This window comes from Parasteatoda tepidariorum, chromosome 7 (assembly GCF_982258835.1).
Source record: "Parasteatoda tepidariorum strain Cologne lab strain chromosome 7, Ptep-v5.0, whole genome shotgun sequence".
NCBI lineage: Eukaryota > Metazoa > Arthropoda > Arachnida > Araneae > Theridiidae > Parasteatoda > Parasteatoda tepidariorum.
The window spans coordinates 79,178,296-79,205,967 of record NC_141761.1 but is presented as its reverse complement, the minus strand read 5'-3'; the positions used below and the strand labels follow the sequence as shown (position 1 = coordinate 79,205,967).

The 27,672-nt window shown below is 28.2% G+C and overlaps 1 protein-coding gene across 2 annotated transcripts in view; it reads right to left on the bottom strand.

The window, feature by feature from the left end:
* The window catches only part of LOC107446710 (neuroglobin), a 51,094-nt gene extending 31,963 nt beyond the window's left edge, over positions 1-19,131 (bottom strand). The window contains exon 1 of one of the 2 annotated variants that reach the window (XM_016061427.4): positions 18,996-19,131. The gene's annotated coding sequence lies outside the window, so the exon portion shown is untranslated. Of the gene's footprint in view, positions 1-6,403; positions 6,534-18,995 lie in introns of those variants that run through there. The other variant, XM_043048109.3, reaches the window with a different exon arrangement.
* Between the last annotated feature and the right edge of the window lie 8,541 nt (positions 19,132-27,672).

The window sequence follows — 27,672 nt, the reverse complement described above, 5'->3', positions numbered from 1 at the left end:
TCGTATGCCATTAAGGTAAGGGTGTGATCATACTTGTTTTCCAATGGTCCCATCTATGGCCAAGAATTCGACTTCTGCCACAACCATACGTCACACCCGTTTATAGGGCGGACCCATTCACACACCTATTCAGTCATCTACAGATCGTAATTTTGACCTGAACCAGAGAACTATTAATCTCCAATTCAGCACCACCAGAGGTATTAATTTGTTATGTGAACATGGAGGACTTTGTGAGCCGATAGATTTAACGTGCACTACACGAAAAGTCTCCGGGAGGCAGGATTCGAATATCATATTCACATATTTTAGCAGTAGGAAATAATAGAATAAAAAATAGAAATGGAATACCTTTTGAAATAGGCAAGAAGAATTTTGATATTTACTAAATTAAATATGGAAGATTTCAGACACAAACTGATAGGCAACAAACAAAATATTTTCCTCTGCCTACTCAAGCAAAAGATCTCTTTTTGTACACTGGTGGACAAAATTAAGAGATGGAAGAGATTTTCCCAAGTATCTCAAAAAATACTGAACATAAATAAATGAAATTTGGTATGGATATAGCTTATTCCATGATAAAGTATGCAAAACAAAAATGAAAGTGCCATTCACTGGCAAGACCTATTGCCAATATATCCAATGTAGTCTGAACTAAAGGATAAAAGATGACACTAAAAGTGAGACTTGTACAGTGTGTGTTGCCTCTAGTATGGTGTATGGTCACCCCTGACAGACAGACAGCATGCACAACGAGTATGCATGCTGTTAATAAGGGAGTTAAGGAGGACTTGTGGAAGACCCTCCCATTCTTCCACCAGAGCAATTTTTAACTCCAGAATGGTTCTGGGGGGAGGTTGGCGCATCGCAATAGCTCTCCCAAGAGCATCCCAAGCATGTTCAATAGGATTCAAGTCAGGGGATTTGGCTGGCCAATCCATTCGTTAAATATCCTCGCTTTCCAGATACTCTTCAACCATAAGAGCCTTATGTGGTCGCGCATTGTCGTCCATAAAAATGAACTCAGGGCCAACAGCGCCCCTGAAAAGACGCACATAGGGCACTAGGACCTGCTGCCTGTACCTCTGGACATTCACGGAATTATTGTCAAACATATGGAGCGGTGTGCGGGTATCTTACAAGTGCGAATGAATGTGCGAAAACGCTTTCCATCTCTTAATTTTGTCCACCTGTGTATTTGTATATATATTGACTCAATTGTGTGGTTTCACATATTTATATTATATTAAAGGGAAAAAATAGAAATAGAATAACTTTAAGAATCGGGAATAAAATTTAATAATATTCCTGTAATACCGATATATCTAGTAAAAATAGAATCAATGTGAAAAATAACAGGAACATGCTGATTAGTAGCAAAACAAAATATTTTTTCTGTGCAAATATTTCAGTGCATATGCGCTGTTAATAAAAAAAGGAAAGGGAATTCGAAGTAAAAGAAACGATGAAAAAATTCTTTAAGAAGTACTTACTAGGGGTATACGTATTCGTCAGGAAATAAGAGATAATTCGTTAAAGCTCGTAAAAAGTTCTACGAGAACTACTTATTGCCTTCGGAAGTTTTTGTCGCGGAGAGAAATTTAGAAAATATATGTTCTAATTAAGGAAAATATTTTCTTTTCTAACCTATATGAAGATGATGCTTATGGACATGTGTTATCGTTATTGATGCAAAAGATGTTCTTTTTATTAATATAATAGGCTATAACTTATTAACCTGTTCAAGAAATTAAAAGTAGGTTTTTATAAAAATATGTTTTTATGTAACACTTATATTGCCGAAAATATTTAGAATTATAATCATAACTTATTCATATTTAATCAGAAATATTAATAATTTGTTCAATAAACAATGAAAGAAATAGAACGATTGAGAAACCTATAAAAATTGTTATTATATAGCTTTTTGAAAAATGAAACGTTCTATCACTGCATTAATCGTAATATCCATGACAAGATAAATAAAGTTGAAGAAAAATGATATCGTAAAAATATAATACATTTTCACTATAATAAACAATTTAATCAAGCAGTTTCCTTTCGATATCATATTTCTCTTCAATGACAGTAAGCCTAAAATCTCTAGCAATATTTTATGGTTAATACTATTAAATCTTAGACTATATAATCTTTTTGAAGTAGAATGTAGTATAAATACAAAAATAATGCCGATGATTAGTTATCTTCTGATTAAATTGTTATTTGTTTTTGAAATAATATCAATCTTGTGATCAATCTGTATCATTCAAAAATTGCGCTCGTTGCATTTATTTTGTTGGGTAAAACAAATAGTATGCCCTCTGTCACTAAAGGTCAGTTTATAATTATTCGTATTCCATAAATACCTACATTATTTTAAACAAAGAGAAACTTATAAAGAGTTTCCATTCTAATATTAGAGCATATAAATTGGCGACGCGTTTTATTCAAATGGCAACACTTACTCAAACGTTTCAGCACCACGCAACGGCAAAAAGCTTAACTACCGGATAGATTGATGAGTTAATCGCTTTTTATTCTTTTATTTTTAATTGAATTTATTAAATTTACTGTAATCATTTGGTTATTTGTTTTAGTTTAGATATATAAGAGACTTAGATGTTAATTTTTTAAGTATGTTAAGTATGTAAATAAAGACAAAAGTACATTTTGCCAAGAAGATTTAGAATTTATTTTTAATATTTTAAATTCTAATTACTTTTTTGTTCTTAACTTTATTTCAATAATAAATAAAATACGTATTTATATGGATGACATGCACTATTATTACTTTTCAACCTTATAGAAGAGTAAGTAAGAAAAAGCTTTATTAATGCTGTTATTTTTTATTTTCTTAGTAAACTGTAGAATTTATTATATGATAGAATTAAAGAGTGAATAAAATATGACAGAAAAAGTCCTTACGAACACTAGAACTAAAATCTAAGAAAAAAGATAAGAAAAGTTTATGTTTCTACACAAATGTACAGTGTGAAAAAATTTCAAAACACTTACATAAATTTACGTAATTTTATCTTTATTCGACAATTTTTTATTGACATAAAAAAACTCAATTTTAGAACTAATTGTGAATCACAGAGAATTATTATTCATTCATATCACAAATGTAATCCTACGGAAATAAACATAATGACAGGTACATTAAATTATAAGTCGTAGCGTGTCAATTATTTAAATATAGTGTGTATCAACTAACCGTCACCTTCAAATGGGGCTAGAGGGCGCAGCGGTCCATTGGACTAGGAGAAACTTTTCGAAAAGCTTCGTGGGGACGTCAGAGAGGATTGTCATATAGGGTTTATTGTTCATGATTTTAACGATTTCTTCGGCAGTTATATTTATTTATTTTTATTCAAAAGTGAAATTCAAAAACAATATATTTTTAAGGATTAAGATTAAACAATGATAAATATTGATAAGGGAAACATTGAGTAAGAACAATTAAACAATGAGTAAAATTTTACTGTAAAAAATTTATCCATTGCTATTGATTCATCATCAACGAGAACGTTAGGTAAGCAGTGATAAATATCATAATGCGAGGAAGAACTCATCCTAACGCTTTCATTGTCAGCTAAAACGTTAGGTACGCAAATATATACAATGATAAATTAGATACAATAAAAAACTCATCCGTTGCTTTTCATTCTAAGCTTGTTCATTAGGTAAGCATAATTAAACAATGAGAAATAAGGTTATACGATGAAAATTCATCAACGTTTCAACGCCTTTATCATCAGCGAAATGTTATGTAAGCAAATATAATCAATGATAAATAAGATTATACGATGAAAAAAAAATCATTTGTTGTTTTTGACTCTAAGATTTCATCAATTTTTAACCCTTTGTGGAAAGATGGTTACTCTCAGTCACCCTAAGTTTCAGTTCTTTCAGCCACCAAAGTAAAGAACTAAAAGTACTACACTACAGAACAGCACTGTTCATTTTAGTTGATAGGTTTTGGAGATCTATAAAATATATGCCTTACAGTTTTGTGCAGTGATGATTAATATAAATTGACTGATTATATATATAGAGAGGGGGTATAAATCTAGTTGAAATAAACTTTTTGAATAAAATTAATTCAATTACTGCGAAAATGTTACTAAAAGAAAAATACTGCATATAGAATAGTCAAAGAATAAAATTTAAAACAATTTTTGCCAGACTAAGTTGAGTTACATATGAAAAGACAGATTTTGTAAAAATCTCCAATTAAAATTTTAAAAAAAAAACAAGCATAATTTTTACTTTTTCAAATTAAGTATTTCTAAATGGAGCTTCTGACAGATGCATGAAAAACACAGTCGCTTTTATTCTAAACTAATTTCTGGTTGGAAATTTCTAATGAAGGTCATTAGAAAAGAGAAGAAAATTTTGTTTGAAAGCTGACACATTAAGTTTCGAGGTGAGACACATTAAGCTTCGTTTTCAAGCTGTTTTAAAGATAGTTATAATGAAAACTGTAAGCCGTTGGTGGTGAAATGTATTTTCAAAAAATACATTTTGGTTTCAATGTTTCAAAAAATTATTTTCGCAATAGAAGTGTAATTTACTTTCGAGAGGAACTGGAAGGAACTGTAATCGTTTGGTTAACTAGGATTGTTTGCATATTCAGTAGAAAGGCGAATTAGTTTTAGGAAAAATGAAAATATTAAGTAAAGCTGGGAAGTGTGAACATAAAGTTTATTTCACATTAAATAAATCATTAGAAGCTCTTTCAATGTCAATATTCTAGTAACTTTATAAGGAAAAAAAGGAAGGCAAGAGTTGGTTATCATAATTTTGTTTTCAACGTAATAGCAACATAAGAACTTTCATTAGTATTTTATAACCGTCGTTGAACAGCCGACCTAATGTTTTGGTTTTACGACTACTAATGTACTAATTGCGACTACTCCGTAGCCTTGTAATTTTGAATCCAATCCAGAAGACAATGGAACTCTTGAATAAAGTATTGGGAGAAATTCGCCTTCGTGGAGCACTTTTTGATGGAACTAACCCACATTTGTGTTACATGGAGAGGAACGCCATGAAAACCTCCCATGGTGAGACCGACAAGATGGGGGCTTTAACCCATGATCCGTCTACCACTGAGGATATTTTACGTCAGCATTGCGGTTGGTGCGAGCCGGGTACGGAATTCGTATCGACCAGCCATCGCTGGGATTCGAACTCAGTTCACCTCATTGGAAGGTGAATGCTCTATCCCCTGAGTCACCACGGCTCTTTCTTTAGTATTATCATTGTCACAAAGTGCTTGCTTAGCTGATGGCATCCTCTTCCCTCCAAGCGTTGTGAGTGTTGAGGTAATAGGTTCGAATCCCACGTTAAGCCTGAATTTATCTTTTTGTTATGTCCCCTAATTTGTGCTACTTGTTCTTAAACTTATCTGGAGTTTATAACCAATTCTTTGTATACAAATCCGCACATGTATGGGAATGCATAAATAAATAAAAATCGATATCCTAAATTATATCATAACTATTATTATTAAAACATTGATTATTGTTAAAAAATATTCATTTTAAAGTGGGAAAAACTTATTTTAAATTGTGAGGTAATTCATACAATGCATGTTAAAATTTTTTTTTTGAATGCAACATGTCCGCTTCACTTTAAAACATTTTTTAGGTCATGTAAATTTAATTATAGCGGAATAAACATGAAAGTTAACTGAAGAGTTGAATACGTGCATCAATTTTTAATAATATATACAATACAAGTTTCATAATATAAAATAATTAATACAATTGATAATTAGTTTTAATGAAGTGAAATATTATTTTCCATGTTGAAATATTGTTTTTAAGTTGAATAATGTAAATTATTGTAGAATAAATAGACACCTAAAATAAATAGAGTAAGAAACAGATACTACTTCAGAGCACAAATCTATAACGGAAATCTATACTTTAAAATGAAAAGCAATTACTACTTGTTCCAAGAATAATTAAATTTAACTAAAAAATAAAATTAATTAACGAGTAAGAATTTCTATTATTGTAATGTTTTACCATTTCTAAAAAAATAAAAATTACAAATTATAGTTCTAAAACATCGTATGTTTCAAACTATAAGACATAGTATAACTTTTTGAATTATTTAAAAAAGAAACTGTATCGAAAATAAAACGTTTGGTACTTAAATCATCAAAATTATAGTTCTAAATCTTCTTTAGTTTTTAACTATAAGATTTAGCATAACTTTTCGAATCATTAAAAAAAAGAACTGTTTCGATAATAAAATGTTTGGCCCTTACATTGTCAAAATTATAGTTCTAAATTATCTTAAGTTCTAAACTATAAGACACAGCACAACTTTTCGAATTATTTATTAAAAAAAAAAAACTATCGATAATAAAACGTTTGGTACTTACATCGAAATTGCAGGCTCAAGAGTTGCATTTTTGGAAGCATGTCCGACAACAGGGGTAATACAGAGTGAAGGGTTATCCGAAGAGCACGTGACGGGAAATTTGAGAGGTTTTTTAAATGCCTACCTCTACCAGAGATGGTGTTGCCTTTACGCGATTACCTCCGACATGCCGGCAAAGAGAGATCATTCTCTCTTTAATTACAGAAAGCAACTATCCCGCTGATAATCGGGCCGTTAGTTTGTTTATTTATTTTTACCTTCCTACTCATTTCAATGCTATATTATGCAGGAATGCAATAACACGTTATCATTTATTTTTATTTTCTTTTAAAAAATGCAAGTCAATTGAATGTATTTAAAAGGTAAGTTAATGAAAATATGTAACAAGTTTTGAGTGAAAAAATTTGAGTTGGTGGCAGATTTAAATATCTTTTTAATTTTACTATATTGCAAAATGAGCTGATTTTGAGTATATGCAGATAAACAGTGATAAGGGGCCGTCCACAAATGATATCACAAAGAGAGGGAAACATAAATTGTGACATCATACAAATTTTTTAGAAACAAAACATTTAAAATTACAGATGAAATATTTTTTATTATTTATTTTGATATTTTACAAGAATTAACAATTACACTCTCAAGTGTCATTAACCAAATTAAATGAGTTCACAGGTAACACACAGTTCACATCAGTTGACCATATTTATTGTTTTAAACGCATGGCTTTTTCGAAGATTGTAATCATTATATGGAACAGCGGCTTAATATTTTCAACAAGCAGCCAAATGAAACTAACCTTTCGATTTGAGGATTGAAAGAGATGTATTTAAACAAAGCGTTAAATGAAAGCCCTTGTTAGATATCAAATATCATGAAATACATAAAGAGCATCCTGCTACGAACCCACAGGTTCTTGGTTCAAATCCTGCCGTATCAAATATTATGAAATACATAAAGAGTATCCTGCTACGAACCCACAGGTTCTTGTTTAAATCCTGCCGTATCAAATATTATGAAATACATAAAGAGCATCCTGCTGCGAACTCACAGGTTCTTGGTTCAAATCCGGCCGTATCAAATATTATGAAATACATAAAGAGCATCCTGCTACGAACCCACAGGTTCTTGGTTTAAATCCTGCCGTATCAAATATTATGAAATACACAAAGAGTATCCTGATACGAATCCACAGGTTCAAATCCTGCCGGCAGTCAACGAACATCTCTTTTAGCCCTTTCCCTCACATCGCTTTCGAGACAATGCATTCTGCTCAAAAATAAGTAAATGCAGTTTCAAATTTAAATATACGAGATTTTCCAATTTGTTTCGGAGTTATTTTGTCACATTTTTGCTCAATTCTGAGACAAAGTTTTTTACAGTCCACTTTTTGTGAAAGAATTCGTAAAATTATTCATAATTATAGCTAAAATAAGTCATAGATGCTCGAGTTAAAACAAATTTCATCCATTTTCAAGTTTGATCAATATTAGTGAACTGATTATCGATAACGTACTGTTAGTTATCTTAATTTTGTTTTTACATTATTTGTAGACTTATTTAAAAATAAAAACTTAAAAATGTGGGTAATAAACTTTTATTGAAGTTTGTAATTATAAGTATTTGAACAGTTGAGGTATTACTTCATTTAAAATTAATATTTAAAAGCCTTCGACCATTCAAAAAATAAATTTATATCTTTAAAAAAAGCTCTTAATATATAACTCTTATTTAAAAGGTTTTGGCAGTCCAAATAACAAATTCATATTTAAAAAAGCTTGACAGTTAATACTTAAGTAATGAATTCTGTACTTATCTAATAGTTAATTTCCAAAAAAAAAAAAAAAATCCACGGATTGAAAATTTATTAGCTTTACTGTATTAAGTATTAAGAAGAATGACAGATACAGTAAAGTTTAATTATTATGAACTATAAGTAACCATTGTTGGTAACAATCTTTAAAAATTTTATCTTTTCTTAAAAAAAGTCATTCTTATAAAAGCCTATATAAATCTTTAAAAAATACGTTAATTTTTATAAAAATCTAAGTGATATTTTGGTAATCGCTTAGTGATAAAGAGACAAGTATTTAATCTATAAAAAAAATGGTTGATACATTGTTGACATAACTTGTTCATTTTTATCATCTCAAATTTGGCATTTCAAATTTAAAATAAGAATTCGTCTGAGTCTCAAAAACAAATAAATACATAACTAAAATCTTTCAGCCGTTGAAATAAAAAGACATCTTTTAAATTTTTTGCGCAAATTGAACATTTTCTTTAGTGAGATATCTGATATTGATACCCAAAATCATTAATAAAAGATTAAATGATATAGTTGGCCAAGCATACTATCGTCGAGTATTACCAAAGCATTTAAGTTTAAACAGGATTTTTTTTTACTAAACTTCTCGTGTTTCTCAGAAGCTTTTTAATCGATTATTACTTAATTAAAAACTTCATTTCAAAAATATGCAAATTGGAACTAAGAATCGACATGTTTCAAGGGCTCAAACAGTTTCAAGACTTGTTAGATGTTAATGAGTAGAACAAAGGTGATTTTAAATATAAAACGTAAAGTTGAAAACGGAAAATGGAAAAATAATGGTGGGAAACAAGACCAGAAAAACTACAGTAGCCGAGAGAGACAAAGAAGATGAAAAACAGAATAAGAAAAATTTGCCCCTCGGCCATTGTATTGTTTCCTGTTCTGTTTTTCATCTTTTTTTCTTTCTTGGTTTCTGCGGTTTTTCTAGTTTTTCTCATTTTTATTTTTCCATTTTTTGTTGGCAACTATACGTTTCATATTTCAGATCACTTATGTTTCTTCACGCCTGTGCATTCACGCCTGGCGAGTCTTGAAAATGGGCGCCTTATTTTGAGCGCGACTGTTATTTCTAATTTGTATATTTTTGAAGCGAATGAAGTTTTTAATCATGTAATGTCATACCGCTTCAGTTGCTTGCGATTATTTATTAAATTTTTAAATCGATTATTCACATTTCTCTTCGTGGTTTAAAATAGTATTTTACATGGTACTACTTTAATTCTGTTATGTTTATTTTAATGTACATTTTATGACTGCAATTCGTTTTTAGACCGCCTCTATTTTGTTCCCTTTAAAAATTTTAAATATAAATTTCATTTAATTAACTAAATTCTCCCTTTCTCATTAAATATACAACCATTATATTTAATTAGATATACTTTCTTTAAGAATTTCATTTTACTGATATCATCTACATCAGAGACTGTAGTTACATGGCATCATCGTCTTACAAAAACGTCAAAGATGATTAATTTTTATGAACCTTTTTAAGAATATTCTCAAAAACAAGTATATCTTAATATCTTAGTGAATTGCAGAAAAATTTCAACATTTCGCATTGTTCTCTAAATAAAAAAGCGATTTAAAAAAGTTTCCTTTTCCCCCCGAGTTTCCAATAAGTATCCCTTATATAATAGAATTTATGTGTTAATTTCAAATTTTAACCATGAATCTATTCCTCATATTTATTTTAAAAATCGCAGCCTTAGATTAAATATATCTGACATATATAGGTACTACTAAAGTAATATATTCCAGGAATATTATTTATAAGTTAATCGAGTCGAAATATAAATATCTATTCGAGTATAAGTCAATCGAGTTTAAAAATAAATATCGAGTTTAAATATAAGTAGTAATATTTTCTGCAAATGAACTAACAATTTTTAAAAGTTTCGTTTTTTCGAGTTTCAAATAAATTTTATATACAGATACTTCAATATTATAAGTAGGTAATGGCATATATATTTTAATATAATATTATATATCGGTAAAGACATATATAGGTACTCCTAAAGTAAGATATTCCAGGAATAACATTAATAAGTCAATCGAGTATAAATAAAAATATCGAGTTTAAATATAAATGTATTATAAATATAAATTTTTTTTGTTGAGTGAACTAACAATTTCTTATAATTTTCTTTTTTTCGAGTTTTAAATAAATTTTATAAACAGGTACTTCAATATTATATGTAGGTAATATCATATATATTTCAATATAATATTATTTATCGGTAGAGACATATATAGGTACTCCTAAAGTAAGATATTCCAGGAATAACATTAATAAATTAATCGAGTATAAATAAAAATATCAAGTTTAAATATAAATGTATTATAAAAATAAAAAAAAAAATTCTGAATGAACTAACAATTTCCTAACATTTTCTTTTTTTCGAGTTTCAAATAAATATCACTTATATAATAGACTTTTTTCAGATTTTAGTTTTGCATCTGTTACTGATATTTACTTTAAGAATACCAACTTTAGCGCAAACATATCTGACATATATGGGTACTCCTAAAGTAATATATTCCAGGAATAATATTTATAAGCAAATCGAGTTAAAATATAAATATTGGCAGCATCCATTTCAGAAACATGTTTTTCATCAGAAAGATGGAGATGTTACCTACTCTAAACTAATATCGTCCAACAGGAGAGCAACACAAACATAACTTTCAAGTAATATGTCAAGAACACGATACTCCAAAAGTTAATTAAGTAATGAACTAGTTTGTTGGGAGCAGTACTTGAATAATTAATTAATTTTCTTCCTTTTTACAGATCTTAATCTACATGTTACTCAAAATTCTAATCGTTTTCTTAGTTGAAATGAAATTTTTTTTTTTAATGTATTTTTTTTTTTTTTAGTACAAAAAAATATTAATTGAAGTGCAGTGAAATTAGGGGTATAGTAAATGTTGATTCTACGCTGAGAAAAACTGTATGGTCAAAACTACCAGAATATAGTAAAATTTACTGTATTTCTGGCTCTACGGGAACACTAAAAAGTTTGATAATTTTTGCAGAAACGCTTTGGTGATGATTTTGGTAAAACTAACAATAAAACTTAGTTTTCTATTATGTGATAAAAATTTGACAAATGATTTATCATGAAACTTATGAGCATGGCAGGAAAACCATTAGTTCAGTTAAATCTACTTTTCAGTCCTATATTTTTAACTAAATGTCTAGTAATAAGTATTATAATTTTGATAACCAGAATTTCCTGTAAATCGCTACTATGTAAAGGGAAAATTTTCCAAATTATTTATTGTAAAATTAAAAATAAAATTGAGTTTCTTAATACGTGATAAATTTGCTAATTTTACCATAGAGCAAGGCGTAGAAGTCATTTATACAGTTTAATTTTTTCAGTTTCGTATTTTTTACTTAATGTGGGGTAATAAGAACAATAGTTTTCAAAACTAGAATTGCTGGTAAACTAGTGAATGAAAAAATTACCAAACCACATGAATGAAAAAATTACCAAAATGAAGAGTTTAAATACCGTACATTTTGATTTTATCAACCAGAATAATGCTTTTCCCTTCAATTTTTTCAAACCCAGAAATGACATTACCATACAGTACGGTAATTTTACCAGAATTCTTCCTCCCTGTAGTACGTATGATTGATTTGAGAAAGAACTTATGCTTAAAAAAATATGGGGTACAAAAAAAAACATTTTATTTCAATATTTGTAACTATTTATGTCTTTAGATAAAATATGTTTCAGAAGTCACGCAAGAAGAAATTTTTAAATAAATCACAGATATTAACTTAAAATTACGATTCCTTTTTATTGATTCATAAAGTATACAGCATAGGGTTATAGGGCACATTGAAGAAATGGTTGCCATGATTTTGATGACACATATATGCAACCTTTTTTCGAAATATTCTGTTGAACATCACTGATAGACAGCATTCAATTTTCGCCATAAATGAAAGACTGGGTGTGGGCTTGAAAGCATAAATAGGTCCCATAGTATTAAATTTCATGATCTGGGTGGTCAATGCAGATTATTAAAAAGGAAATTTACGCGACCGAGAATACGTCAACATTGATCAAACATGTAACTCAGAATTTCTTTTTCACGTGACTGCTCTTTTTCAACTGCCAGCTACGCGCTGCCATTTTTTTCGTTGCAACATTTTATTGCACAAATGGCACAAAGTTCAAATCTCACGTGAAGTTTAGTGCCTCTCTTATACCTGGAACAAATTTTTGTGTGATTGCGAGTTGGACAGTACTTTGAATCATCAGATTTGTTTCACAAATTATAATTTCAATTATGCACATTTTAATTCTATAAATTCTTTTTAATACTACAAGCAATAAGTTTCAATTCAACAAACAAAAAGTATGAATCTTATATTAGTTATTAAAAGGCATGCTGCTCATCGATAAATACTTCTATAATGCTTATTATTGAACAGGGAAGTATTTATGTATGGAGCAATTAATATAAAATAGTTATGTTTTTGTTTCAAGTTATGTGATGTTTTCTTTTGAAGTTGTTATTAAAATGAATATGAAATTAATTTGGTTGTAACATACCTTTAAAAGTGCTTCTTTCAAAGTAGAAAAATCATTTTAAGGAAGTTTCTTTCAATCTAAATTAGTTATATATTCATGATGAAACTGAAGTATGTTAGAAAGACGAGACGCAATGCATAGAGATACACTTTATTAGCACTCGCACTTTATTATGCACTTTAATAAGTTACAATAAGTTAGTACTCTTTTGTTTTAAACTGTATAATAATTTCTTAAAATCATTCATTCAGTCAAAAATCAAATCAATTTCTATTGCTATATGCAAGAAAAACCAATAGCAATTGTTTGATAAAAGGTTACGTAGTTGTCTAAGAAAGGTTTAGCTTTCGCTTTAAACTTCTAAAACTGACATTCAGACTAAACTACATCTGTGTATAGACGTAAGGAAAAAAATATCAATGCTTGAAGAAAGGTTACATCATTGACTAAAAGGATTTATCGTTTAATTTAAATTGTATGATGGTTTCTTCCAATACAATCATCTGTTCAAACGAAAACAAACAAACCTACATGTGAGTAAAACCAATATCAATGTTTGCCATAAGGTAACGTAATTGGTCAAAATCGGTTTATGTTTTGTTTTAAATCATATGATAGTTTTTTTCTGAAACAGTCATTTAGACAAAAATTAAAATTAACTTCTGTGGCTAAATTAAAGAAAATAAAAATGAATTGTTTGGCTGAAGGTCACATAGTGTGCTGAAACATTTTTATCTTTTTTTTATTAAGTTGTATAGTAACTTCGTTAAAAACAGTTATTTATTCAGACAAAAGTCAAATTGATTTCTGGGACTATTTGCAAAAAAATATGTCAACATCTGTTAATAGGTTACGTTTTCGTCTAAAAATAATTTTTTTTCTCACTAAGTTGTGTAATAATTTCTTTAAAAACAGTAATTGTTTCAGACAAAAATTCGAATTGATTTTTGGGGATCTTGCAGAAAAAACCAATATCAATGCCTGGTAAAGGGTTACGCTTTCAGCTGCAAAGGTATAAACTTTTTTTTATTAACAACAACAATGAAAAAAATAAAGAAATTCTCTTTTCCTGGACCTATGTAATGCTATCAGTATGAAAGTATAATTTCGTCTATTAGTACTTATTGAGATTTTAATGAGATATAATTTAAAAATTTAGTTACGAATGCATATTTTGACATTCGATTGTTATTGAATTAAAACGCACATAGACAAAAAATTCTTCTAAATTGAATGGTAATGGCACTTCTGGTAAAAAAAAAATATCGTTTTCATTTGCAAAATCAAAGTATATGGTATTTAAATCATTCATATCGTAATTTTTTGTTCAAACGTTAAGAGTTTACCGAAAATTCTAGTTTTCAAAATTATATTTCTTATTACCACAAGTTTAAAAAAAATAAAAAAATGAAAAGAAAATCTAAGCATATAAAAGGTTTTTATCTCCTGATCTAAGGTTTCATGATAAATTTACCAAATTTTTTACACGTTATAAAACCATGTTTTATCGTTAATTTTACAAAAAGAGTTTCAGTAAAAATTACCGAGCATTTTGGTGTTCTCATAGAGCCAAAAACACGGAAAAACTTTACCATATTCTGGTAGTTTTGACAATATTTTTTTCTCATTGTAGAATGTTTGATACATTCTTTCCAGAATGCTTTTCTTAAAATTTTATTAGAATAAATCTTTTTTATAATTTTGCTAGAGTTAAGTATGTTAGTACACAAACAAAGGAGTACAGCCGGTTGGTAATCAATGCTTACAAAAACGTTAGTTTTTTGTCTTAAGAGTGGAAATGCGTGAAAAATTGATAAAAATGAAGTTTAACTACCTAAAAATGTAAATAGTATAAATTTTATAGCTACTTCTTAAATTAACAAAGAAAAAATCTTTTGAAAAACACTGAGAAATTAGAAGCTTAGCGTTTTACTCATATCACAGCAACAAATGATAAATTAAAAAAATTAAAAAAGATTAACTAATTAAAAATTGACCAATTGAAAAATTCATATATTCATTTAACTAATCAATAAAAAAAATGTGGTAATTCAAAGCTAGGGTAGATGAACTTACAAAAAATAAAAACTGTATTTTTATTGGTTTCACCATGTATTTAAACCACCTCAAGCAGCACATTTTTAAATTTAATTACATTTTAAAAAAATCTGTAAAAACCCTTTTTTTCAAGTCATAATATGCATTTATCCCCTTAAAATATTCTAGATTTTACTGTGAAATAATTATTCAGACATGAGGAAAAAAAATATTGTATAGTTACATTTCTTCTAGTTTCCGCCAATACAATCTAGTTCTTCAAACATATTTTATTGCTATAAATAATTTTACACTAATTACATAAAGAGGATTAATTTATAATAGCTATTGCTAACAATTTCTATTACATTTATCGGTAAATTCTTAAATTTCTAATGATTTATTTTACAAGACGTGGAAAACTCAATTTAGACAGACTTCGATAATAATAACTAAAATAAATTATGCAAACATTTTTAACAGTTTTTCAAAATTTGCCGTTCATTTCATAATAATGCTGTACTTTTATAATTTTATTTTAGTTTATTTCATAAGTTGGTACAATGGAAATTAAATTAAAATACGAACAATTAGTTAAATCAGGGCTGCTAATCGATACTATATTAAGATAGAAACTAAAGCTTGTTCATTGCCGTTGTACTGCAGAGATTCTGTAAGAGGGCGCACAATTAAAGCTCTTTGTTTAAAAACTATTTACAAAGAAGGGGTTGTTGTCTGTTCGCTTCAAATCGTCGTTTATTGTTAGAGAGATTATTCTCAACTGATTCGGTTTCAACCCTTTCCTTAATGTCACACAATGAGAAACTACTACTGTTTCAAAGAATATTTGAAATTAAATGCTATTAATATGACGAAATTAAAAAAGTATGTATATATTAAAAAATATTAGATTTATATGGTTTATTTCATCATATCTATTTTCCTATTAGATTTTTTTGCTTTATTAAACTTGATATAAGTTTGATATATATATATATATCAAACTTATATATATATATATATATATATATATATATATATATATATATATATATATATATATATATATATATATATATATATATATATATATATATATATATATATATATATATATATATATATATATATATATATATATATATATATATATATATATATATATATATATATATATATATATATATATATAGACACCGAAGAGCCATTACATTATGACCACCCTCCATCTATAACAATGGGCTCGCTCAGGTTTTCATGGTTTCTCGCCCAGGAACAATGTTTTCATGGGGCACATTAGGACCCATAATGCTCATAGAACAATCCCTGACGTCTGTAAGCTACTTGAATATAGTTCACCCATTCATGGCAACAGTTTTTCCTGCGGGGGATGGTGTTTACTAACAGGATAATGCACCATGTCATAAGGGTCGAATCGTCATGGATTGGTTCGAGGAATATTCCAGCGACTTTCAAGTCATGTCTTGGCCCCCAAATTCACCTGACCTTAATCCAATAGAGCATTTGTGGTCCTACTTGGAAAACAAAATTCGTGTTGCTACACAACCCCCTCGCAATGTGAGGGAATTGCGGGACCAGTTGGTTAGCGCTTGGTGCCAGATACCTCAGACTACCTATCAGCACCTTGTGAAATCAATGCCATGGCGGGTGCTAGCAGTTTCGAGGGCTAAAGGTGGTCCTACATGTTATTAGCAGGGTGGTCATAATGTAATGGCTCTTCGGTGTATATAGCATATCTATATAGTTTAATACTTGCGCTTTAAATTTAATTGTTATAAACGTTAAAGTCTCTTTAGGCATTTCTTCCATTTTCTTATTTTGAAACATTTTTTTTTCGGTATAAATTTGATTCTGTTAAAAACTTCTAAAAAGAATAAAATAAAAGAATTTTTATTCAAAACTTTTTGTCACAAAATTGCTCTACTAATTTTTGTTATTTTCGTTGAAATTAGTTATCTTATTAAAATAAATATTATTTTTTTAAAAAAAATATTTTATTGTAGTTTAATTAAGTAAGAAAACAATATATAACTGTCAGTATTTTAAAAAAATGCATGGAAAATTATGCAGATATTTCAAACATAAAATTGTCTACCTAAATACAACCTAACCTAAATATTGAACCTGATATAACCTGAATGTACTTAACCTAAATATTGAATTCTTTTCTTAGGATTTTACGTGATTAATTCATTTGTACAAATTTAAATAATTCTTCCTCACATCTCTAGCAAATGAAAATATTTTTTTTTAAATTGCTAATGACTTATTTTTTAGGTATACGATATCTCGTATTTTTACTTACAACACAACTATTAATTTTTTAAGTAAAACTAACAAGCGAAAATTGAACAATTATCCCTCTAAGTTGTTACACTTATATGTAATTCCTTTGTAAAACCGATAATTGTACACTATAAAAAAAGTTTTTCAAAATTGAGCAAAAATATGTCAAAATAGCTCTGAAACAAATAAAAGTCGAATTGAAAAAAACCACGCACTCAAAATTAAAGCAGCATATACTGATTTTTTAGGAAAATGCATAGGTGAATGCGGTGAGAAATGTGTGAAACAGATGTCCATTGGCTGTCGGCAGGATTCAAAACAAGGAAGACCGGGTTCGTAAGTAGGATGTTTTAATTACCAAAATGGTACAACTTAGTCCAGGGAGAGTTAGGTAGTTTTATATATATCATCAAAAGTGATATATTAAAAACTTCATAGCTCAAAAGTGTTTAAGGTATTGTGAAATAAGCAAAATGTGAAATTAAAATTACTGACTAAGCTTTTGGTACCCCATTTTCGAAATCGCAACCCTTTGTACCATTGAAATTGGAAATTAGTATCGCACGTTGTGTCATTGCGGCGGCTATTATATAAAGCTTAACTATCCCAGTGCTGGGTTGTATAACAATGGTCGTCTGAACATTCTACTACGAACACGGAGATCTTACCTTGGTTCAAATCCTTTGGGCAGCTAACAAACATCTCTCATTCTCACATTTCCTTCAGTAATTTTTTGAGACTATGCATCTTGCTCAAAAATAAATGTATGCTTTTTCAATTTTGAATACATAGGGTTTTTAAATTCGACCTTTATTTGTCTCGGAGATAACTTGGCAAAATTTTTGCTCTGTAACTATCGTACCCTGTTACAATTGACCCCACTCTCCCCTATAAATAACTATTTCTAATACAATTAATGAAATTAAAAAGAGAATGCATTGTTAAAATTTGAAGAAATTTACTTTAGTAAAACTTATATTAATTCTATACACAGTAAATTTCAAATTTATAAATAATATTTTCATACACGGAGAAAACAATTCTGATAAATTACCATGCTGAATCGGAATACAATTTCTGATAAAAAACAACATAATTCTGGTTAATAAAATAAAAATATACGGTATTTAAACCATTCTCTTGGTAATTTTTCCAGTCATAAGGTAACGATTTATCGGAAAGTTTTGTTTTCATAATTATAATTCTTATTACCACACATTTAGTAAAAAATGTCAAGCACATTTAACTTCTTAACATTAACATTTTCCTTCTCGTTCCCGTGAAAATGACGGGGTGAGATTTCGTGCTATTTCTCGCTCCCGTGATATTGACGGGCTGGAGTGTTCAGTAGTAACGTGCCAATAAGAATAAAACTAATTCATTTCTTTTGCCTGGAAAACATTTTATTTCTAATTTTACGCACCTGATGCCAGTACCAGGATGCAGCACTAATCAAATACGTAATACAAATACAAAAGTCAGAAAAAATAGGCACTTTTATGACCGTTTTCTTGAAAATTAACCAATCGTTAAGGGGTTTACTGGATAAGTGGTTTTTAAATCATGATCTAAGATATCTCGATAAATTACCATACTTCACCAAAAGTACCAAATTTCTTCACGTATTATAAAATCATACTTTAATGTTAACTTTATCAAAATCATTACCAAAACACTTCGGTAAAAATACCGAGCTTTTTTGGTGTTATTATAAAACCAGGAACACGCTAAATTTTACCACATTCTGGAAGCTCTGATCAAACTTTTTTCTCATTGTAGTAATCATTTTTATACTACATAAAGTGTCTTAAAAAGTCCTAACAATTTTTCAATCTATTAAAATCTACGCAAAAAAGAAAAAATCTTACCTCAATAGCAATAAATTATCCTTATCACTTTGTAGACTTCTTGCGATCCAGTAAGGAGTACAATGCTCGAGTTCTCTTAAGCGAACAGAGCAATAAACAAAACATATTTATCCAAATAAGAAATCATATCTTTATCCCATTGCTAAAAGTAAAAACTGTAACTTCCTGAGTTCAAATGTATACTCTGAACATTAACTAAATACAACCTCTCTTTGTATGGAAACAAAGAAATCGTTTGATGGTGCTTCTGGAGTTGTTTAATTGCTCTCAGAGAGGTTTTATTATAATAAAGAGAAGGGGTTGTTTGTCTGGAAGTGGTCGCGGTTCGTTTCAGAGTTTAAGATCTCCAAACTGAAGCCGTTTATTCAAACTAACATCAGATAGAATGAATGGTTTGGAAAACAGTGAGAAAAGTATGCAAAGAGTTGAGAGAAAACAAAATGACGAATCAGCTTGTACTTTGATTTTTTGTTATGATAAGGAAACAAGAATAAGCTGAGAGAAAAAAAAAATTCTGTATTGTATGGACCGTACTGCAAAACCATAATTTTGGTAATCAAGTAAAAACAAATGGTATTTAAACCATTAAAAGTGGTATTTTTCCCCGTTCATATGATAATCAATCATGCGATTATGAGTAAATATGGTTCACGTTCATATGATAAAATCTTTTACTTTATATTACTTTCTTGATAAAGATGTTTAAAAGAAAATGGTTATGATATACAATTAAGCATTTGTTTTCGTTGTTTGTTTATAAAATATGATTTGTTGGTTTTTGAACATTTACACAGAGAAAAAAATTCTGGTAAAATTATTGTTCCGTATGGTAATGACTTTTTTTGGTACCCAAAATTTTGATAATAAAAACCAAAACATACGGAATTTAAACCATTCATTTGATAATTTATCTGATTTATCTGTTCATATAGTAACGGTTTCACGGTTCCAATTTCAAAATTATAATTCTTATTATCTCACATTTAGTACAAAATAAAAAACTGGAAAGTGAATTCAATCAAATAGTTTTTATGCCATGTTTTAAGATATCATGATAAAATCTTCAAATTTTGACTCATTTATCCACTTTTATCACAAATTATAACACCATATTTTGTTGTTAATTTTTCTAAAGTCATTACCAAAGCACTTTGATAAAAAAATATCGAGCTTTTTGGCGTTTTAATAAAGCTCGTAACACGATAAATTTTATCATTTTCCGGTAGTTCTGAACATTCCTTTTCCTTTCTCAGTGAGAAATTGAATTTTCAAAATTATAACTGGAGCATTGATGATATGTTAAGAAGAAATGATATTGTTAGATATTATGAATGATAATGAATTATACTTAAGGGATGGGGATATTTAAAAATAAGCAAGAATGTTTGGGCATCACTTAAATACCAATTTTAATTAATGTTAATTGCTCCCTAGAATTTCCACAACTTTATATTTAAAGAGATGAACAACAACAACAACAAAAACTCAATAATTCAAAACTAAATTCTCTGCTTATTCATGCATTTTTATTTACTGAAATGCTATTTTTAGACTTTATAAAGAGAAACAATTTCTTTTATTCTGAAACCCTAACATAAATGATTATTAATCCATATAGATTTTTGCATTAAGAAGAAAGCGAAGAACCATCAGTTGAAGAAAAGGAGATATATATCTCTGGTTTATTGTACAACACTTTTGTATTTTTGTTTATTGTATTGCACTTTTTAATACAGATATATCATATGTAAGAAATATTTCTATGCATAATGTTTCTAAGGCGTTTAAATTTATAAATTTGCATGGTAAAGTAGTTGATGTTAAATTACGAAAGAATTGCTCGTAAGAAAAATTCAACCAGTAGTTTTGTTTTAAAATGATTTTTCTCTGTGTAAAATTTTTATACATGTAGTACAATGTGCTTGAAAAACACCCGGAGTAACTTTTGATTTAATGATCGAATTTTGACTAGTACTCAATCTGAGTGGTTGGAGTGGATAACCAATCAAATATGCTTATTAATTAGTAAATGATATTTTAAGTTACGAAATCAGGCACAAAACTGTATTTTCTCTGAATAAAGATACCTTTTTTCCACGGATTTGCCTGCCTTTCCCACAAAATAGGGGGAGGGGCGCAGCCGTAATTTAGGAAATATAGTCCCACTAGTTTGGTCAAGAGAGCGATCCTAGGTTTGGATCCCTTAGTGTTATTTTTACTTTTTGGGGATTTTGCCATATCTCGAGAAGTTTTTAAGCGAATTGAATTTTTTTTTGTATACAATTGTGAAACTTGCTTATTTAAAGATAACTTAATGCAAAAAAAAATTTATAATAATTATTTATTATTTTCTACTCAACAGTCAAAAAAATTTTGAATTGTTAGTTATACAAATTTTTACGTCAATTTGAAGAATATAATTTTAGATGGCAAAAAACAGAATTGAAACGCGATTGATTCCTGAGAAATCAAGTTTTAAATGTATGGCTTTTTAAATATTTTGTTACATTTTTACGAGCAGGGTGTCCGTAATCACGACACTTAATATATAATTTTAGAGTCCTTAACATATATTTTTAGAACCCATTCGAATCCCTAATATAGTTTCAGATTTCTCAGGAATTAAATAAGAATTATGCATGTTAAAAACCGTAATTTACAACGATTCTAATTTGAATTATATTACGAAGAAAACGAATTTAAATTATACTACGAAGGAAACGAATTAGAATTATGCTACGAAGAAAAATAAAACCTTATCAATGGTCTCACACATTATGATTATTATAAATAATACAATGTTCAGCCATCATGTTATTATGAATTGTTTTGTTAATCTTATGATTCTTTACTAAAAAGAATCTTTATCTATTTATAATCGTTGAATTTCATCAACGATTTTAATTGGAATTATACTACGCAGAAAAGTAAATCCCTGTCAATAATCTCACACACTTCTGATTATTATTAATAATACGTTTTATTATAAATTGTTTTACTAATCTAATGCTTCTTTATTAAAACGAATCTTTAGCTATTTATAACCATTAAATTTTATCAACGATTTTTCTCCAAATTATTACTCACTAGATAACAGACCGTATACCAAATTATCCTTCTGGTAAATGTCATTTTAAGACCCTGCTGCTCGTCAAAAAGATTTTATTGTTGTTAAGAAAGCCATATTACGTCCATTAGAGGTCACTGACTTTCATTCGGTGTCCGAGAAAAAATAAGCCAGCACCACTTGACTTAAAAAAAAACAACAAATTTCTATAACTTAATCTAAAAATATCTCAGAATTTCTACCTTAGAAGTCTTCACAAAGATATTAATGTTTGTTAATAAAATATATTTTAAAGATTAAGTTTACAAATATAATGATGCACGGCGAAAAGAGTTCTGGTAAAATTACCGTAATGTGTGGTAATGACATTTCTGGTTAAAGAAATAAACATAAATCTGATTAATAAAACCCTAAATATTCGGTATTTAAAATAGTCATTAGGTAATTTTTCGCTCATATGTTTTACCGTACATTTTGGGTTTTAAAACTATAGATCTTATTTCCATGCTTTTAATAAAAAATACAAAACTGAAAAGTAGATTTAACTACCCAAATGGTTTTTATGGCATAATCTAAGATATCATGAAAAAATTACCAAATTTTATCACAGATTATAAAACCATACTTTATCGTTAAATTTACTAAAATCATTACCAAAGCACTTCGGTAAAAATTATCGAGCTTTTTGCTGTTCCCATAGAGCCAAAAACATGGAAAAATTTACCATATTCTGATAGTTTTAACCATACGTTTTTTCTCAGTGTGAAAGGAAGACTTCAAGCAGAGGGGAGGGGAAGCTTCGAATGCTAATTATTATTTTTAGTGTAAGAAAATAATATATCTTTCTTTTAGATTGGATTTTTTAAAGTCTTTTATGAAACTCATGTTAAGTCTCACATTCAAGCCTTCTAATCTTAATTGTTTTTTAAAAAATAACTTTCAATCGATAAGTCAAACACTTTTTTGTTAAATCTAAACTACTACAAAAAATTTAAATAGTTTCTTTTGAATGGAAAAACAGCCTTAATAAGTCGAAATAATAGGAGCAAAAAATAATACAAATCCTGTAATAACACCGAATTTTATTATTAATTTCTTAACAAGACTCTTAATGTTAGTTATAACAATTTTACTATAATAATAGTTTACTTTTAAGTTGCATGATTCTAAAACAAATTTAGTTATTTTTTTCATATAATTTTAGAAAATAAATTTAGTTAATAAAAAAAAAAACAGGAAAACGAGCAATGAAAGAGCAAATAAAACTTTTTTTTGTTGTCTTTTTCTAAATATGAAATTTTATATACATACGTAATGTAAGTTTTCAAATATATTTCATTTACTTTTCATTACTGCGAAAGTATTTAAATTATTCCTAATTATTTTAATGTAGGTAAAGAAGTTACAAAATATGTCTTTAATACGCATTTTATGTCATTTGCGCAATCTCATCTACATGAATTTGTTGCGTGGTGCGCACATGCCTTGTTGCTGTCAAAATGAAAAGGAGTTTTATAGACATACTAATTTACTAATCAGGGTCTAAGATATATGAATGCACAATGATCCATATTACCTACATTCGTTGCCCTAGTAAAAAAATCAATTTAAACTAGTGAATTATTCCATTTATCATATTGAATTCGTGCACTTGTAAATATTTGGCTTAAGGAATTTGCATACGAAGGACATTTTCAATGGAAAAATATATTTTGTAAATAGCTACTTGATTCCTTCAATTTAGTTTTCTCTAATTCACTATACCGTCATCTAAAATATTCACAACTAAATTCTTCATTTATGTTTTGATATCATAAAATGCCACAGGGAGAAAACAATTCTGGTAAAAATACCGAACTGCATGGTAATGACATTTCTGGTAAGAAAAAAAACCCTACAATATTTTGTTTTATAAAACAAAATATGCGGTATTTAAACCTTTCATTTGATAATTTTTCCCTTTATATCGTAATGGTTATCAAAAAATATTGTTTTTCAAAATTATAGTTTTTAGATGCTTTTTGGTAAGCCGGGAGGAGGAAATTCAACTTGCTTTTTAAATTTTATTATTATTTTTTTTTAAACCTATTTATTAAACGTTCGAAGCAAAAATATCAACTAAGAAAATAAGAAGTGGAATTTCCTTGCGCCCGGCTAACCGAAAAGTAACAGTTCTTATAATTACACATTTAGTAAAAAACGCAAAACTGAAAATTAAATTTTACCGAATAAATTTTTTTTTATGCTATGCTCTAATGTATCATGATAAAATTATCGAATTTTACCAATTTTATTAATAAGGTATATTATTAGCTAATACTATTAGTTAATATTAAAAGTTAACGGGGGAAAAACTCATATTGAAAAGCAATGTAATCAATGTAATTATTTTGTTTCGAGAATCAAATCTTTTAAGTGAAATTCTTTTTCTACAATAAAGAAAAGATTATCTTAAAACCAAATTGCGTGGAAAGAGACATTTATATCTTCGTAAGAAAATTAAACTAAACGAAATGTGTAATTTTATTGCAGATAGACGGTGTACTGTAATTTGAAGAACGTGTCTGCGTTTTGAAATGGCTAAAATTACATTTGGTGGAATTGCTTTCGGCTCCAGATCTATCAATAACGTAACAAAGACGTTGATGTAACTTAAAATTAAGGAATAATAAAACTTTTAAAGGAAATAAAGCAATAGACTTGAAGATAACATTTCTGGTAGAAAAAAAAAGAATTCTGGTCATAAAAAACAAAATATTTAAATCAGTAATTTGGTAACTTTTCCCTTCACTTAGTAACGGTGTACTGGAAATTCTGGTTTTTAAAATTATAGTTCTTATTACCAGACATATAGTAAAAAAATAAAAGACTGAAAGGAAAATTTAAACGAATGAAGGGTATTATGTAGTTTTTAATATCCTACGAAATGTATATTATCAATAATGAATTTTTTAATATCTTTTTGCGTTTTAATATTCAATATGAATATGCAATAAAAATTGTGGAGCTGGATCGATTAGTTTAGAATTTATGAATGTTTTGGATGGAAGGCGATTTTTTTTAAACAAAATTATCAATTATTATAATTATCAATTATTTATAATTTTTACTGCAGAGATGAGCACGGAGAAAAAACATTTCGGTGAAACTACCATACTGTATGGTACATTTCTGGTAAAAAAAGAACAGGAATTCTGGTTATAAATACCAAAAACCAAAATATGGGGAATTTAAATAATTTATTTGGAAAATTTTCCCTTTACATAGTAGCGATTTACTAGAAAGTCTGGTTATCAAAATTATAATACTTATTACTAGACATTTAGTTAAAACTATAGGACTGAAAAGTAGATTTAACTGAACTAATGGTTTTCCTGCCATGCTCATAGATTTCATCATAAATCATTTGTCAAGTTTTTATCACATAATAGAAAGCTAAGTTTTATTGTTAATTTTACCAAAATCATAACCAAAGCTCTTCGGTGATAATTATAACGAGCTGTATGGTGTTTCCATAGAGCCAGAAATACGGTAAATTTTACCATATTCTAGCTGTTTTGAAAATAATTTTTTCTCAGTGGGCTTGAGATGAATGAGAAAAGAATTTTTTTCAGGTTTAGTAAAATGTCTATACTTTAGTATGTAAATGTAAGCTGTTAAAGAACTTAAACTATTTAGAACGCAAAAAGACTTAATAAAATTATATGCTTATAACTTTTACGGGATCATAATCTTTTTATGTTTTGAATCGGCTGAAACTTTTACTTGTAAGTGCACGTAAAGAACTCTTCCTTTGTAAAGAAGTTGTAATGTAAAAATCTCTATTTTAATTGGATAAAGAATTTTTATGCTTTAAATCGCGTCAAATTTTTAGTATGAAAGCATTAAAAATATTTAAAACCAAAAATGATTTATCGCGAATTCAAATGAAAAAAAAAGCTTTATTCTAAGGAATAAGTTGTTAAAAATAGCATTAAAGCATTAATTTGCAAGTTAAGTTGTTAAACACCATGGTAGCAATTTTTTTCGAATTTGCTTTATGGAACTTATATAAAGAAATTTAACAGTAGATAAAAAAAAATCTAAGCTTTCAGATGATACCAAACACATTTTTACCACAAAAATAATTTCGAATATAAAACTTAAACAAAAAAGAAGAGGAAGTGTACAACGTGAAATTAAAATGAAAGATTACATTCAGAGATTAAAGCGCAGACGCTTCACTTAAAATGCAGATGGACTGATATGACAGTTGATAGGATTCCCGCCCCGCCAGTTGCTCTTTATCCATTACTCGCATATATGATATATGTGTTGTAATAAGCTATAGATTTTTCCCTGTTTTCAGTTCAATTTATCATCTATGGCCCAAAAATGAATTGTACCGTGGACTTTAAATGATTTGAACATCCGTGAATAAAAAAGAAAGTCACAATCTTTGGAATAGTCACGCAAACGATATTTTACGAGAAAGCATTCTTGGAAGAAATTTAGAAAGCGATATATCATATTGATATCGTGTTTGTGGAACAATAAAACAATTCTTTCTTCAGGAAGCAGATCGGAAATAGAAAGTAATTATATAAAGCGAACTATAATTTTTGCATTTAAAAATTATATTATGTTGGTTGTAAATAAAAAATTTTTTTCCCCTTACACTTACCTAATATATAATTAGAAAAGAGCTTTAAAAAATAGCTTATTAAATTTGAGTGTTTATTTATCTAAAAAGGAAAAAAACATGTAAAATATTTTATTTATTATATGAATTTAGCAAATATTACAGGGTTAATTTGATGTTAAAGTTAATGTAAAGTAATAAAACAATTTGAAGTATTTAGATTGCAGAGGAAACGTAGGAAGTTGAACTCAGAGGTTTGAGCTGCCTATCTTTTTAATATTTAAAAATTTATTTAACTGACGAATGTTAGATTGCATTACTTTTTCCAGCTGGTCATACACTGTTTATGTTTATCTGCCATTTTCAAGTAAAATCAAGATTAATGAGAAATTGCATGTTGTATCTTTTTACATCCAGAAAAGTAACTTTTTGCTGTTGCTAGTTCTTACCTCAAATGGCATTTCTTATTGAAGACGCAAATAATAGGCAAATGCTGAATTAATTATGTTCTTATGGATTAATATTCTAAAAACCAGATAAATAATTGTTTACTTCCATTTTCTATTTTGAACTGTTTTAATTTTTTTTTTCTTTTCAAAATTGCTTTTAAAAGAGGTTTGACTGATCGTATGAATTATTGCGGAAGATAACACTATCAAAGAACATAAGAAAAGATACACTTTGTTAGAAATTTCTAATGGCTAAAAAACCTCTAATGGATGCAGTTTTAAATGGCTAAAAAACCGTATAGTTTTGCATTCATGGTTTTACAACCATACTAGTTATAAACGGTATCAAAACCATAAAGATAAAAAAAATGTTTTTTACCGTAAGTTTTACGGTAAATTGGATGAACAGACTGTTGCCGGTTATTTTAACATAATTTTAGAATAAAAATTCAAATAGTGCAACATTTAAATAAAAAAAAGATATATAAGTAAAGAAAATAAGGAAATCTTTACCAATTATTAAAAAAAAAAAATGAAGAA